Below are 15,515 nucleotides of genomic sequence, written 5' to 3' on the forward strand. Positions count from 1 at the left end.
GTCTTTACTATTCAGAAGATTTCATTTATATAGAGTTATTCCCTTGTATATTTCAACCAGGGTAGGCTCACTTATTATGATTTCTGGCACTGTTTTACAAGAGAGCTTTGAACATGAACTAATGATGAACAAACCAAAGTTAAATTGTACATGTTTGATTCCTAAGCTATTTTTCATCGCATCAATCAAGGTTTGACATAATTCAATTTCATTTCATTAAGTCTATATAGTCATGTATTAGCCATGCATGATGCGATGATGATTCAAGGGAGAATCTATTTATTTATTTATTTATTCAATCATTTATTTACATATTTATTTATTTATTCATTCATATATTTATTTATTGATTGATTTATTCCTTTTTTTAATGTACAGGCCTACATTTATTTGATGATTGATTCATAGATTTATTGATTTAGTTGCTTTTTAAAGATTTGGGAATTAAAATGCTCCTGAAAAATGGAACAGGTTTTCGTTTTGTTTTGTTTTGTTTTGTTTGTTTTGTTTTGTTTGTTTTGTTTTGTTTGTTTTGTTTTGTCTTTCTTCCAGAGAAATTTGCGGTGTTCCCGGCCATCCCCATCTCTTTTCACTTCACATCCCTTCCCAATATCATATTATTTTGTACGTCACAGAAGCAAAGGAATTATTATGTAGACCGACGTCATAATCTATTGTGGTTGTGGGATTTGAAATGAACACTGCAGCCATGGAAACAGGAAGATTAATGTATTTTAAAAATTCCAAAGATGTTCAAGATATTCAACGTCTACTCTAGGGACATGAGACAAGTACAAGGGGGAGGGGTATATCATGATGGGGGTTGCATGGGAAAAGTATTCCCCCCCTCCGGCCATCCACCAGTCTCAAAATGACTGTCTCACATTGCTCAAAACATGTTACCGTATATAGGCTACGGTACCAGATAGGTGTGAAAGAGATAAACATCTCAAATTATTTACATGTATGGGTAATGATGATGGTCATATCGGTGCTATTTTAATAAATATCATATAACAAAAAAATGGTGGGCCAACTCTTTTAACGTGCTGGATTCAACCTTTGAATAGTTAGAAGTTAGATTTGCTAATCTAGCTGTTAGATTTGTTAATCTAGCATTTTGAAAACACTCTTTGACCTGTTTATATGAAATTGGCAATGCTTTGTTTTAATATTGTTGTGCTGGGTCTCATGATGAAGTGAAAATGAGAGAAAATGAAAAAAGACGAAGGAGTATTTTGAATACGTGTTGAGAAATCATCGCGGATGGAAAGAATAACAGAGACAAAGGAATAAAAGCAATGAAAGGCAGTGAATAAAAAAAGGCGAAAAGAGTAAATATTATCAGACAGAGAGACGGAGCGAGAGGGCAAGAGATAGGGAGGGAAGGACAGAGAGAGAGAGAGGGGAGAAAGAGAAAGAGAGAGAGAGAGAGGGGAGGGGATGGAAGGGGGAGAGAGAGAGAAAGAGCAAGGGGAGGAGAGAGTGGGGGAGGAAAGGGAGAGACTGACAGACAGACAGAGACATAGAGAGAGAGAGAGAGAGAGAGAGAGAGAGAGGAAGAGAGAAAGAGAGAGACATTGAGGGATGAAGAACGGGATATGATATTTTATACACCTCCCTGAAATGGAAATTTAGAAACATTGTTACAGTATTCGAATTTGTATTCATATAATCCTAGCTTTCATTATTGATAAATTGACATAGTAGCGGCAAGGCAATACTACATGAGAATAGCATTTACTATTCTTTCTTTGCAGACGATAAGCTCCCACTAGCATGCAGCTGGGAGAGATCGATCGACCCACTATGAGAGATAAACAAAACCTACTTACGTCACAAAGATAAATAACATGTTTGTCCCTTGCTTAAAAAAAAAGAAGACAGAAGCGTCCCTACAGGAATTAAAATGGATCGGGTGTTATTCTGCCCTCCCCCATTAAAATTATATGCGGGAAACTTCCACACTTTTATGGGTTGTAAGAAAATCCTCAAAATTGGTGATATTTACTTTCTTGCTTGTTCTTGAACAATTTGACCTAAATAATCGTTCCGACATCCCCCAACACCATTAAAAAAATGCCTAGACCTGCCCCTGATAAAAGGTAGATAATTTAGACCGATGGATCTTTCGGTTTCGATATCTAGCGATCGCATTTCCCTCCCTCTCTTGTGTTCTAATGACATAAAAAGGTGTAAATATTGATTTAATATATAATAGAGAATATTTTGTTAATATCATATTTTAAAGATCTTTAAGGGATTTACATTTTGAAAGTATCAAAGTCATTTTTTTTTGCTAGAGAATGAAATGTATTTACTCAAGTGGTCTTTTTTTGATAAATCTTATTGTTTAAAGTGGGGCAAACGTTGCAGAACGGTGTGTGTATCGCTTTAAACTGCGCCACTTGAAATGCATACGTTGGATGAAAGCTAATTACAACATTAATCAATTTGAACACTCATGAAGTCTTTATTCACCTGGCTTAAAGGGCAAGTCCGTCCCATTTGTAAGTTTGAACTTTTTCCCTATCCATTTTGTCCATACATTTAACAAAAACTTACTTCTCTGCTCTGGGAATGTAAAACATGCACGGCTTGAATCCTCATGGCAATATGTGCAAAAATCTCCATTTATACTGTAAACTGTTGTAATAAAATGTTTAAAAGATTTTTTTTACAAATGATCAAGATGGTATGATATGATTTGATGTGACGTGACGTGTGTGATGTGATGTGATATGATGTGGTGTGGTGTGGTGTGATGTGATGTGATGTGATGTGATGTGGTGTGGTGTGGTGTGGTGTGGTGTGATGGGCTGTGATGTGATGTGGTGTGGTGTGGTGTGGTGTGATAGGGTGTGGTGTGGTGTGGTGTGGTGTGGTGTGATGTGATGTGATGTGGTGTGGTGTGATAGGGTGTGGTGTGGTGTGGTGTGGTGTGATGTGATGTGATGTGATGTGGTGTGATGTGTGGTGCGGTGTGATGTGAAGTGATGTTGTGTGGTGTGATGTGGTGTGGTGTGGTATGGTGTGATGTGGTGTGATGTGGTGTGGTGTGGTGCGGTGTGGTGTGGTGTGATGTGATGTGGTGTGGTGTGGTGTGGTGTGGTGTGATGAGATGTGATGTGGTGTGGTGTGGTGTGGTGTGATGTGGTGTGGTGTGGTGCGGTGTGGTGTGGTGTTGTGGTGTAATGTGGTGTGGTGTGGTGTGATGTGGTGTGGTGTGATGTGAAGTGATGTGGTGTGACGTGATATGGTGTGGTGTGATGTGAAGTGATGTGGTGTGATGTGATGCGGTGTGGTGTGATGTGGTGTGATGGGGTGTGATGTGATGTGATGTGGTGTGATGTGACTTCATTTGAAATGATGTAGGGATGTAATATGTTAAATGTTACACTTTTCGTGTTTAATATCAGTCAAACAGAAAATGATGTGACCGTGCATTTGTTCAGATAGTCATGACGTTGTGTCGCAAGCGGTGTAACTGTGTTTCGCCTTATACTTATATAGAAACATGACAGCCATGCGTTTCACCAACTGATAAATTCTCCGACATCCCATTGAAACGCCCATAATTACATGCGTTTCAATGGGATGTCGCGGCGGGTGAACTTGCACTTAATGAGACGGTGCTCTGTTTACTATTAGATGAGGAGTATATCAAAGAAATTTTTTTTTTTTGTGTTTTATAAAGCCCTGTCTGAAAAATAACTTAGGCCTAGTTACAATTTCTTGCAAAAAAGTTTAATCGCTGTTTGGTTTAGTAACTATTTGCAATTTACTCAGATGAAATGCAATGCAATCAAAGGCAAAGAAGCTTATTTATTGGTTATTATTAGATCATAAAAGTCCTAATTTTGTATAATGTCATTCAAGAGAGTCTGTAGAGAGACATTTTCTGTACTGAATGAATTGATTTTTGCTGTTGATTTTTTAAAATTTGAACTCAAGTTGTATCCGTCAATGTAATTGTTGGTCGACCAACGTCACCATACATGGAAGACTAAACCGAATTTCCTCTAGTCATTTCCTTTCTTTCTGATTGTTTTCATTTGGCGCTCTATAAAATAAATAGTTTGTACTAAATAGTCGTGATAGTTAAACAAACATTTCCGATTTTCTAGCTAATTGTTGATATTAGAACTTCAAAAATAATACTTATTTTTAAACCATTCAAATGCACTTGAAATCTACTGTCTAGAGTCCGCGTAGGAAAAAATAGTATCGAAATTACATGTATAGGCTAAGAGGTAATACACATAATCGTCAAAAGTCACAACAGTAAAAGACTATAATTTATACTAGTATGCATCTTTTCTTATAGAGTCTTGACGCCCTTCTGGCTTTCAGCACACGACACCATGTTTTTGTCTTATGTTTTATATATTACATGTTATACCAATGGAAAACAAATTTCTATATTATATTATGGACAATAAAATCTTGAATCTTGAATCTTGAATCTTGTATTAAAAAAGATTGACAGTGGATACAAAACAACGGGGGTTTCAGTTTATATAAGTCATGGATCATAATGTGACGCCATCGCTTTCATGACTGATCAACTCACTTTGGAGGAAAGCTATGCAGCAGGTTAGGATTATGATTATGTTTAGTATCTATTATCAATGTAATAAATCTTAATCTGTTTTTTTTTTCATCACAAACATACATTAGTGAGAAATACTTCGTTTTGCTTTCAATATCATTACTTTGAAAATAATTTTGACAAGTATACACATGACACAAATAGGCCTAGCTTTCATGACTAGAGATCAACAACAGCAAAGGGGAGGGACCGGGTCTAATATGCAAATCCTTTTTTGACATAATAGTTGAGTTTGCACTTGAATACGCGTTTGTAGAAAAGGCTACTATTGTTTTGTTTCTGAGAACTCGTTCAACGGTTTACAGTTTTCTACGTATAACGAGCACTTTACACAATCGCTTTGATATGGCTTATCTATACAGATAATGAATGGGGTGTATTCATGGGCCGCGTACTTGGAAATGAAAAAAATCGTTGATGCTCTTAAAATCCCCAAAGAATACAAACTTATCTAGATTTACGAGGAAGCTGTTAACATGTTTAAGCTAAGCAGGATTGTCCATAATCATGTCAATACATACTTGGAAAGCTTGAAGTTCAATACTCTGTCTATTTTCCGGGAAGAAACAAATCTTCAAGTATGTGACTGATAGAGAAACGATTTTATTTATAACCTGGATAATATTTATACACATGGGTGTCGATCTGTAACTGATACCTATTCATCAGGGGGGATGATCTATTCATTCATCCCCTCCTGATGAATAGGTATTACGTAAGGATCGACACCCATGCTTATACATGAATACTAGTTCAATAGATTTATTTTAATTTTCAACAGTAACTGTCATCACCTTTCAATAATGAATAATGATAGTCCACGAAACATTATCAGTGCCCCTGAAAAGAATAAAATATAGGCTACCAGACCAAAAGGGCATAGAAGCGGAACTAAACAAATAATAAATTTGATATTTCATCATTCAATAATTAAACTTATGTACAGATTAGTGAACTATAATCAAAGAATAGATTACCAAATTTATCAGAATCTTTAAAAGTCCGCATAAGACATGGTTTAACGTAATAATTGAAGATTTAATTACTTTCATCTTACTATAAAAAAGATTTAGTTTGTATCGGCATCTCAGTGTTTATATGCTTTCTTCAGTAAGGTTATTATATCGAAGGGGCGGGGCGGAACAAATTTGACGACAAGATAGCCCAAACCTATAGAACGATGAGCAATAGACAATTCTCAGATTACACATTGAGGATTAAAAAAGAATACAACTTCTATGATCCTCAAGTCGGCTAAAGGGATTTACGAAATACTCTGTAGTTTTCTATTAAAAGAGATACAAAAAAATGCCGCTATCAAATGCAAAAGCAAATTATGAAGGGGTAAATTCAAAGAAAAACTTAAGATTCACAGTAATCGGAACAAATTGATAGGTCTCTATAACTTTTCATTCTAATGCATTATTTTTTTTTTATAGAATTTTCCTATTTTAGAGTTATTTTAGTTTGGAATAATGATTGCCCCCACAGGGCTAATTACGTATAGGCTATTACAGATATCAGTCACGTAAGTCAAACAATCAATGAGAATAAGTATACATGTATATTTTTGCAGAAATAGATCTAAGATGGCATCACATATTTTGAAGAATGTTATTGCAATAAATTCTTCAAAAAAACTTCAGCGAATGGTGCTGTTGACAGAAGTGTAGCCGGTATATACTGCCAGGCTTGTGGGAATTGGGGAACAAACAGGACAAAGAAAATAGTTACTAAACACAGTTGTTCATGTTTTTGCTAAGACTTGTGCTAATTAGTTTGCTACAAATACGTTTCCTTCGAGCGCGAGAGGGTAAAATGACGGTTACAGCAGGGAAGCTAGGGGTGAGGGAAAACACCCAAATGCGCTTGAGCATTGTGAAGTTGTAACGCCCCAGCTGCTGTGGAGATTAACAAACCCTATGAGCCGGTTAGCAGTGGCACGTGTCCCCGAAACTACGGGGAGCGTGACGAACCATTCAGGGGGGTTTAGCTGTTGCACGTGCACCCGCCCCGCGACGCACGGTACGGCTCTAACAATAACCCTCTACTCCTTTTATCCCCCTAATTTCCCGGCGCGTGTTGGCTTGCGGAGTCCAATTAATTTTCATGAGGCGCGGGGGAAGTCCGCGTAAAGATTCATTGGATATTAATAGGCTTCTTCGTTCCTTTCTCGGTTTATGAACTGATCATTATACAAATCCGATTGTAACCAGACGCTAAAACAGCAAAATGTTTCCCCTTTTTTGTCCAAAAAAGGCGGGAAAATACGCGCGTGCGAACGTTCTTGTTTGTGTCGCTTTTTAAAGACAAGGCATTTATTTTCTCGCGCGCAAATCGTGTAACAGATTGCACGTATACGTACATTTGTCACAAGTCAACATTTGCCAGCCTCGAAGCACCTTTCCACAAAGGCTAAGTGTTTCTTTTTTCCTATACAGCCTACAAACACGCTGCCACATGAGTTCATTCTTTGATGTTCCCTTAAAAATTTGCTCTCAAAGTACGTTAATTCAGACAGTAAGAAAGAAATCTTGACTATGAAAATAATGTCTGTCCGAAACAAATATCAAAGTACGGAGAAAATTTAAGAAATCAGAAATAAGAGAGAAAGAGCGTGTGGTAGGAAAGGGAAGAATATTAGTGATTCAAGTAAAACTTCCTGCAAACAATCATAAATATAATTATATGTTTAAAAAATAACCGAAGTAAAAATTATGATAATAATGGTGAACTCCGTTTTTATCTTATTACATAGATGGGATAGCATAAACATGCCTTCTTTTAATGCTTTCCTCTTCACGCTTAGCTAGTAATTTTCCTTTTCGTTCTTCGCGAATCTTTTCCTTTTGTAATCCTTGAGCATTCGACTTTGAATAATCTCTCAAGACAGGACAAATATTACATTCACATTATGACAATGCGCTCAGCAATCAGTTTTTACATGCTAGGATAATATGAAAATGTCCGAGACCGTCTATAAAAATCATATTGTACACAGCATCCATCCTTCATCATGATAATGACCAAATCAGGTTTTGTCTATACCTTAATCTTCCGGAACCCTGAAAATACTCTAGTGGTGGATAAATACACCTGTAGTCATGGTAATTCTATTTTCCCCGTGGAAGGGGGTGGATTGATGTTAGTAAATTGGGCTTACTGCATGTAAGAGGTTTTTTTTAATTTGTGTTTACATTATCTTCCGCGTGACTCCAAATTGGTTGACACATGCCTTCAACACATACAAGCATTTCTTAGAATGGCGCCTCTTACCAATCACGTGCATCCTCCGCGTTCCGCCATTCACCGTACCACGTGACTACAGGCGGGCGGGCGGAGGCGACAGTCACTGTCGGGGATCAATAGTGATTAGTTGTTGATAGGGCCGAGTAATCTGTCATTGCTTCTCCAAATTGGACTAATTATTAGTTACCAGGAATAAAATGCTCTACTAGCTCTATGCATAATAAAGTTATTTTATTTAAACCCTGACCAAAATGGCGCCTCAATGCACCCGCCATGCGCCTATTAAACGCGCGAGCATGACGATTATTATTCTGCCAACTACATCTTTCAATTCACCCATTCCGCCGTATTCGGTAAGGAGTAGGTCTCATAAATCCTCTCCTTTTCTTCATGTGTGAACAATATTCGATTTCTAAGAATGGAATTCCTTAATGGTTCTATAACTATTGATGCTGATAATAATACAACAAAGTCTTGATCAAAACGGCGTATCCATACACCCGCCCACCCAATGCAAGGACATGAGGATAAAGTCAATCTGCACGCTTCATTATCTATTCATTTCCCCCTGTCACGTCACGTCTATTTGAATAATACCGATGTGTTTATCATGTTTATACCTTTTCATTAGTCTTATTAAACACATTCTTCTAAAAAGAAATTTTAAATTTGGCGATCCTGACCCCTCTCCATGTCAAGAACATAACAGCACCATGCAGTGACTTGAGGCTACAGAAGAAATCTTTGTTCTGCTCCCATTACTATAGAAGACAATGTAAATGTCTTATATGATTTGGAACTGAAAAACTTGAACTTAAGAGGAAATTGATTTGTAATATCATTAACGACTTCTTGAATTTTCCCTTGAACATGTTGAGCACTGTTATTATTCCAAGTTATCCTTGAAGTTTTCAAGTAATAATTAGTCACGATGTTCTTTCCTTTTTTGTTGAAATTGCTTCTTTGGAGCAGCGAAGCTTTGAGGGGCACTTTGCAATCATGTCGGTTATAATGGAGACCTTGCTTAGATGGCTTTTTTGTGTTGTCGTCAGTCTTTTCCCCCCACGATATACTCTGAAGATGATGAAGTCGTCCCTATTACATCACCCTTTTCCGCTCTAATCTGTAATGGAAATTGGCCTGAATAAAAGATGCCAAGGGTTGAATTGATATTCATCAACGAACATGATTAAGGAAATGATAGTCGGTTATTGGTGACCCTTAATGTTCCTTTTCGTTCATAGAATATTCTGCGGTCAGTGCAGTAAAACTATGAGGATAATTATGATAGTGTGATTCAGTTAGTTACACGTCGGGCAGACCACATGCTAGACTTTTTCGGAGTGGGGTTTATATGACAGCGGGATTTGAGCAAAGCTGTATTCGAATCCATACTATATTGTAAAACAAAATACGGTGTGGCCTAAAATTTAATATGATATAAGTATTATCTTGTGCCCTCTCATGCAAATCTCCCTCCCCATCTAGTTCTCAATCCCACATGCAGCTCATCTGTGTGTATTATTGTTGTGTACCCCCGATCTTCACTTCTAACTCTCTTGTCCCGTTCTCGTCTCTGTTGGCATCCCATTTTTTCTTATTTCTAGTTCCCATTTCTAGTAACGAATTTGTTTATTTAATTACCCATTATTCCTAACTATTATTTGAGGGGTCCACAATTATAGTACAATCATTGCTTTGTATTTGCATATATTATGCAAATGACTTCACTTAATTATGTCTCTAGAATTGTCACTAAATGATGTTTTTCTGTCAATGAAGAGAGCTCTCAAGATACAAAGAGGCTAATAAATGCATCTATTTCTCTTTTTATCTTCTTCAAAAAGGGGGAAAGTAGTTTCTGGCGCAGACAGGCTATGCTGAAAACAGACACCTAGTACTTGTTATAGGTCCTGCGACCTTTGCACATTATGACTTTGAGATTTTTCTCGAGACCCATTCCCGATGGAGTCTTAACATAGCATCCATAAATGATTCCACGCTGTCTATTCCCGCTTTCTTGATTTCCCATGACCGTCCGAAGTGTTAAACAGCGGGGGCGGATATAGGATTGTCAAAAAGGGGGTAGAAGGGGAAAAGAGGGGGGGGGGGCAGAAATTGTCTTTCGGGTGAGCCAGTACTTTCCCGGAATATGAACGCATGATGAACTTCATAAGTCCCCCCAAATTAACAAGCCCTCCCATCACTTGGAGGGGGCGCGGCCTGCCCATTTCTTTCGTTTAATGGGGGTGATGCCCCCTTGCCTCCTGGGTCCGCTCGTGAAAATAGCACAAATGTTTATGTGTTCTCTTTGAAAGTTAAGGGCGAAACGGATCCTTGGCTCACATTCGTTATTACATGTATTTAAACGAAACAGGGGAAATCAAAGTTCTCAAGTTGGCCATCATTATGGTAGCTATTTTTGTATCTATCTTCCTCCCAACTCCATGATCCTCAATTTTACTTATTTTCTATATCTTTCTGTACTCTTTCTATCAAATTTTATAACCGATCTATTTTATTTTTTTATTTATAATAATTATATTTCTAAAATGTTCTCTCACTACTTTTGTTTGTTTAAAAGTGCAAACAAAATGTCAGACCTTATCATATGCATTTCTAACCAGTACGATCAGCACGACCAGTAGCTTGTGAACGATTGAAAATCCATCAATCAAGACAAGTTCACATACGTCATACTGACGTCACATGCTCATCAGTTAATCGGTTGTCAAAGCAGAAACTAGCATACCGAGTTCCGCTCAGTATTGGAGAGTTGACTTGGAGGTACTTGCAAAATGTGAATCCAAAGTAAAGAAGTAAGTACGTAATATAAAAATGATGACTAATTACGACCAAGTTTATTAATCTAGATACATGGATGAAAACACTAATCATTTAAGAGTGGCTCTTTTGAGTTAAAATTAGAATTTTAGTGTACTTCAGGTATACCAGAATGGGCTTTGTCATGTGTGAGCGTGTGGGGGAGAGGGGGAGGGGGGGGGGGCTTCCCCTTAATACGCCAATGGTAAGAAATAAAACATTTGGCCAGAATGCATTGCCCCCTCCCCAGTCAAGACCCCATCTATTCTCCTCTCTCTCTCTCTACCTTCCAGTAAAAGGTCTAAATGGCGAAATGATTAATAATTTGTTACGTTAAATATTTTGTTACATAAAGATATATAAGAGTTGTGTTTCTCTAAAAAATAATCACGTATTTACCCCTTTCAAATATCGTCATGTTTACATTTACGTCTACAACATGTTTGTCTTTTCCAGTTGGAATATGAAATTATTATTCAAGGGCATAGGGTGGCTTGAAATGCATCCTTTTTGGCATTGACAATAAGCCAAAACACCTGCTCTTGTGGTTGTTTGTATTATTAGTATTTTCAATACGTTCCCCACCCTCCCACCCCCCTGTACATGACAGGAATGTGTATGAAAATGGAAGCTGCCTAGAAAAGCGTAAATTCACAACAAATAATGATATTCAACCTTCAGAAAAACATAATTCATCAGACGTCCGGTTTCAAACAAATAACCAAGCCCATTCATTAATTTTGGCTATATTTTTTTTCGAGGAACATCTGGATCAGTAGTTTTTTTCGATCCTGCATGGAGAGAAAAGTTGTTCTAGAAATAACTGAAGCTGTTATCAATATTTTCACATATTTATTCAGTCCTCACATTAGGGACTGAAGTCCTTACTATTTATAAAAAGGAAACGCGCGAGAGGCGAAAACAAAACTCTGCTGATCGAGATCGAAATATTCGGCAAATAGGTTATGACGTCATACCCAAGGCTGGCCTATTGTTTGCAGGGCACATACATTGAGGCAGTGACGTCACCTATTTAAAGGATTTCGGGGATAAACGGCATGGATGAACATGACTTGCTATGTGAAGGAGAGGGAAAGGTTACTCAATGTTCTGTTTTTCGGTTTCAGGTGAACACCCTGAGCACATTTCGATCGAATAAGTTAGAGTAGCGTAGAATGCTTCAAGCTTAAAGGGACTGGGTAACATTGTTCAGATGAGAGAAAATGGTGCTTAGGTAGTGACTTCAATGATAGATGTACAATTAAAGATAACCTGCAAATTTGAGTGAAAACTGACCATTATTAATGATATAAATTGGGAAAAACCGATCTGATCGATTCCTTAATTCTCTCAACTATAAATTACAATATGATTACACTTTAGGTGAATGTAAATCGTCACAAAGCAATGAATTGGCTCTATATACCATTCCAGACATTCAAGTGTTGATTTTTTTTTTAAAGTCTGTCTTATGTCTTACTTTCATGCGAAAAACGGTTGGGAAAATTCAAAAATGGTCGGGAGAATTTACTGTTAGAGGGTTTCGCACAGTGACACCTTCAAAGAAAACCATAAATATCTTGATAATTTGGGATTTTTTCAGGATTTTTTGCAGGTTAGAGGGTTAGTACAGTAGAAGGAATATAATAAGTATCATTTCGTACAAAAATTACACAGTTTTTTCAACAGCCTTAAACAATGTTACAGAGTCACTCTGAGGGGAGGCCCATGCAGACCTTTGTTATATTTATTAATATTATCACTGTCATTATTATTCCACAAAACAGGATCAAGTCCGTATGTCTTTCTTGAAAGACTTTGCTTTTAAAAAAAAGCACTAAGAGCTATATCAAGAGTATACCGGATTGAAAGCCAGACAGAACAGCAAAGGAGACAATGAATCTTCTTAAAATATATCTCTCTTGATTACGACATCTGATATCGAGCATGCACCTTCCTATAGATAGAATGGTGTGAAAATATAATTAATCGTCTTGTTCAGAGCCAATCCGACGGTAAGTCTCTGATCGAGTATATGAGTTAACGCCTTTCCTTTTGCCCCCAAACAGATGATATTACCGTGTTTACCCTTAATCTTTAGTCTTATTGATTTCCTATATTTTCCTTATCACTTTCTTTCATGTCATCAAGCTTATCGGCACCCCTCCCCCCCCCCCCCCCCATCCTCCTCCTCCTTCATACAAAATGCCCCAGAGACGCCGCTGGTAATGTTGGTGATCATCATTAAGTATACTCTAAATGAAGAAAACAAAATGGCGGATGGCCTCATTACAAAGAGCAATCATTGTTGAGATAGCTGCATGAATTGGCACATTATCAAGATGAATTGTAGCTATCATTGTGCCAAAGATATAGAGTGGTGAAAATATCTGGCCCATTTAAAGGTCATATGGGTACAGTAAGCAGCGGCGTAGCAAGACATCAGATATACTCGCTGAAGGAGCTAGGAGGGCGTACGAAGGATGAAGCCTGTACTGTACAGTAATACGTCGCATGTTTCTCTCAAGAATGTTGCTACATCCGGCAAACCTCTTGCAAGTTTTTGAGATGTTAAGGGAAACTTTTGTACAAGAGGTATGCATGGAATTAGTTGACAGGTATATTACCTAGTGAATAAAGATTATATATCCAACCTTTTTGCTCCTTTAGTTAGTATATCTATGGAGTTTAAATGATTACTACTAAGGTTAAAATAGAATTCTTAGTATTATGATATATTGACTGAATTCTCCTTTTGACATGCAATGATGACCATTATAATTATAACTAATTATATGTTTTGAAATATCAATAAAATACATATAGAATTAGAAATTGAAAGAAAATAATAATAGTCATAATAAAAATGTGTGTATGTACTTATGAAATGACAGATTTGATTTTAAAGGGAAGCAGCTAGAGCTGTGTGTGCCCCCTTAAAGGGACCAGTGATATAGGGAAATGAACCATTGCCACAGATAATGCTTTTCTCACGCTCCCGCATACGCCTACTCACACATCTCCCACACCAAAGTGAGGTTGAATGCAATATGAGTCTAGAACTTCTGACTACTTCACACTGATTACTTTTCACAGAGCATAAAGCCCCTATACTCTGTAGTCATGATGGTATTTTTCGTTTGATCACAATGTCAACATGGACTTGTTTCATTTTGAAAATGGGGGAGGGGGTATTGAATCCATAGCCAGGAATAGAATCATCAACTCGGAAAGAAATAGTGTCAATAATATATGCCGCGTTAAGGACAAATGAAAAGCGATCTTGGTGCTCTATAACGGACCACAATATCGGTACCGTTGAACCAGGGAAATTTCACGTTCCAAAACCGATAGCCCTCTAAAACGCGTTTACCATGTATCAATAAATTCCTATGCAAAGCATTACAAATAATCTGTTGGTCAATTTTTAGACAGGAAAAAAAATAATTAAAATTCTTCTCATTGGCGCTGATCCCTTCTCGCCTTCGCCTATTCTTAATCAGCTTTCATACTAGACACGCTCAAGAGAGTGGATATAACATTATGATTCAAAAGGATTGAATATTAAATGAAGCCCTCGGCCCTCCTCCCTCCCCCCTCTCACTCTTTCTCTCTCTCTCTCTCTCTCTCTCTCTGCTATCTCTTTCTCCCTTCCTGTGCCCCTCTCTCTCCCCCATCTCTCCATGAAACTGCCAGTTTTTTTTGTTGTTGTTGGGGGGGGGGGGGTCCATGGCAATATACGGTAGGCCTATTTCAAATACACATACAAGATAATGGTAGAGCATACGAATTTCATGAATTATTGCAGCTCCTTAAGATGAATCTTGCTTGGACCATAATACTAGTGTTTTTTCATATTTATGACGTATACTGTGGTTTGTGAATGAGATTTTAATGCAATCTTATAATAAAGGAAGACTGTCGATAAATTTAATGTTGATCTGTATGGTGTCATCAGCTGTCATTGCGGTTTACAGGAGGCGGTATGGATGAGTGTCTTTTCTCTTTTTAGATTTTCCAGGCCTTCGCTTCCATGGTTACCAGCACGATGTTTGAATTACATGAAGATTAAAAAATAAATAATTAAAGTGTCAGGGAAACGTGTGGGAAGAGGAAGGAGGAATCATAATTCAGAATTAATGCATGAACGATTTTTTTTTAATGGTGATGATGATGATGAAGATGGTTTTGATGTTGATGATCATTTTCAATTAAATTCAAATTCAAAAATGGTTTTTATTATAGCAGAAACATGGTTCATACAAATCCAATTTTACATGAAGGACAGCCTTGGCTGGAATATTCATGTTTACATGTTCGGCACAATAGATAACACTTTTAAATATATACATGTAAAAAACTAGCAATATCAAAAATAAGACTTAGATTCTGTAACTAAAATCCATAAACACATTGCACGAGTTTCCAGAAATACAGCTGTAATTGTTTACAAATGTCCTATAAAAGTCAATACAAGCATGGTAAAAAGATTAAAATAGGTACATTAAAACAGCCTGCTGAGGGGAGGAGACAAGCACTTAGTATACCTGCAATAACGATAAAAGTACAAAATAAAACAATTTTTTTTTCTTCAACTTTTATTGAGTATGTCAACTAGAAACGACAGTGGGCTATTTTTAAATCTTTTTGTTTTGAATTGAAATTGTTGATAAATGGGAATACGGCGAAGAGTGATATTAGTGTGTTTTTTTCTTAGGTAACCAGGTCTGACAAATAGAGTGATTTGAAAGGGATTTTGCGAATTTTCTACAAAGTGCTAGTCTCCTCTCCTCAAGAGTTGGTAAATTGCATACTTGACATGCATTAGAAT

This window comes from Strongylocentrotus purpuratus, unplaced genomic scaffold (genome assembly GCF_000002235.5).
Source record: "Strongylocentrotus purpuratus isolate Spur 01 unplaced genomic scaffold, Spur_5.0 spur5_scaffold_14, whole genome shotgun sequence".
NCBI classification, from domain to species: domain Eukaryota; kingdom Metazoa; phylum Echinodermata; class Echinoidea; order Camarodonta; family Strongylocentrotidae; genus Strongylocentrotus; species Strongylocentrotus purpuratus.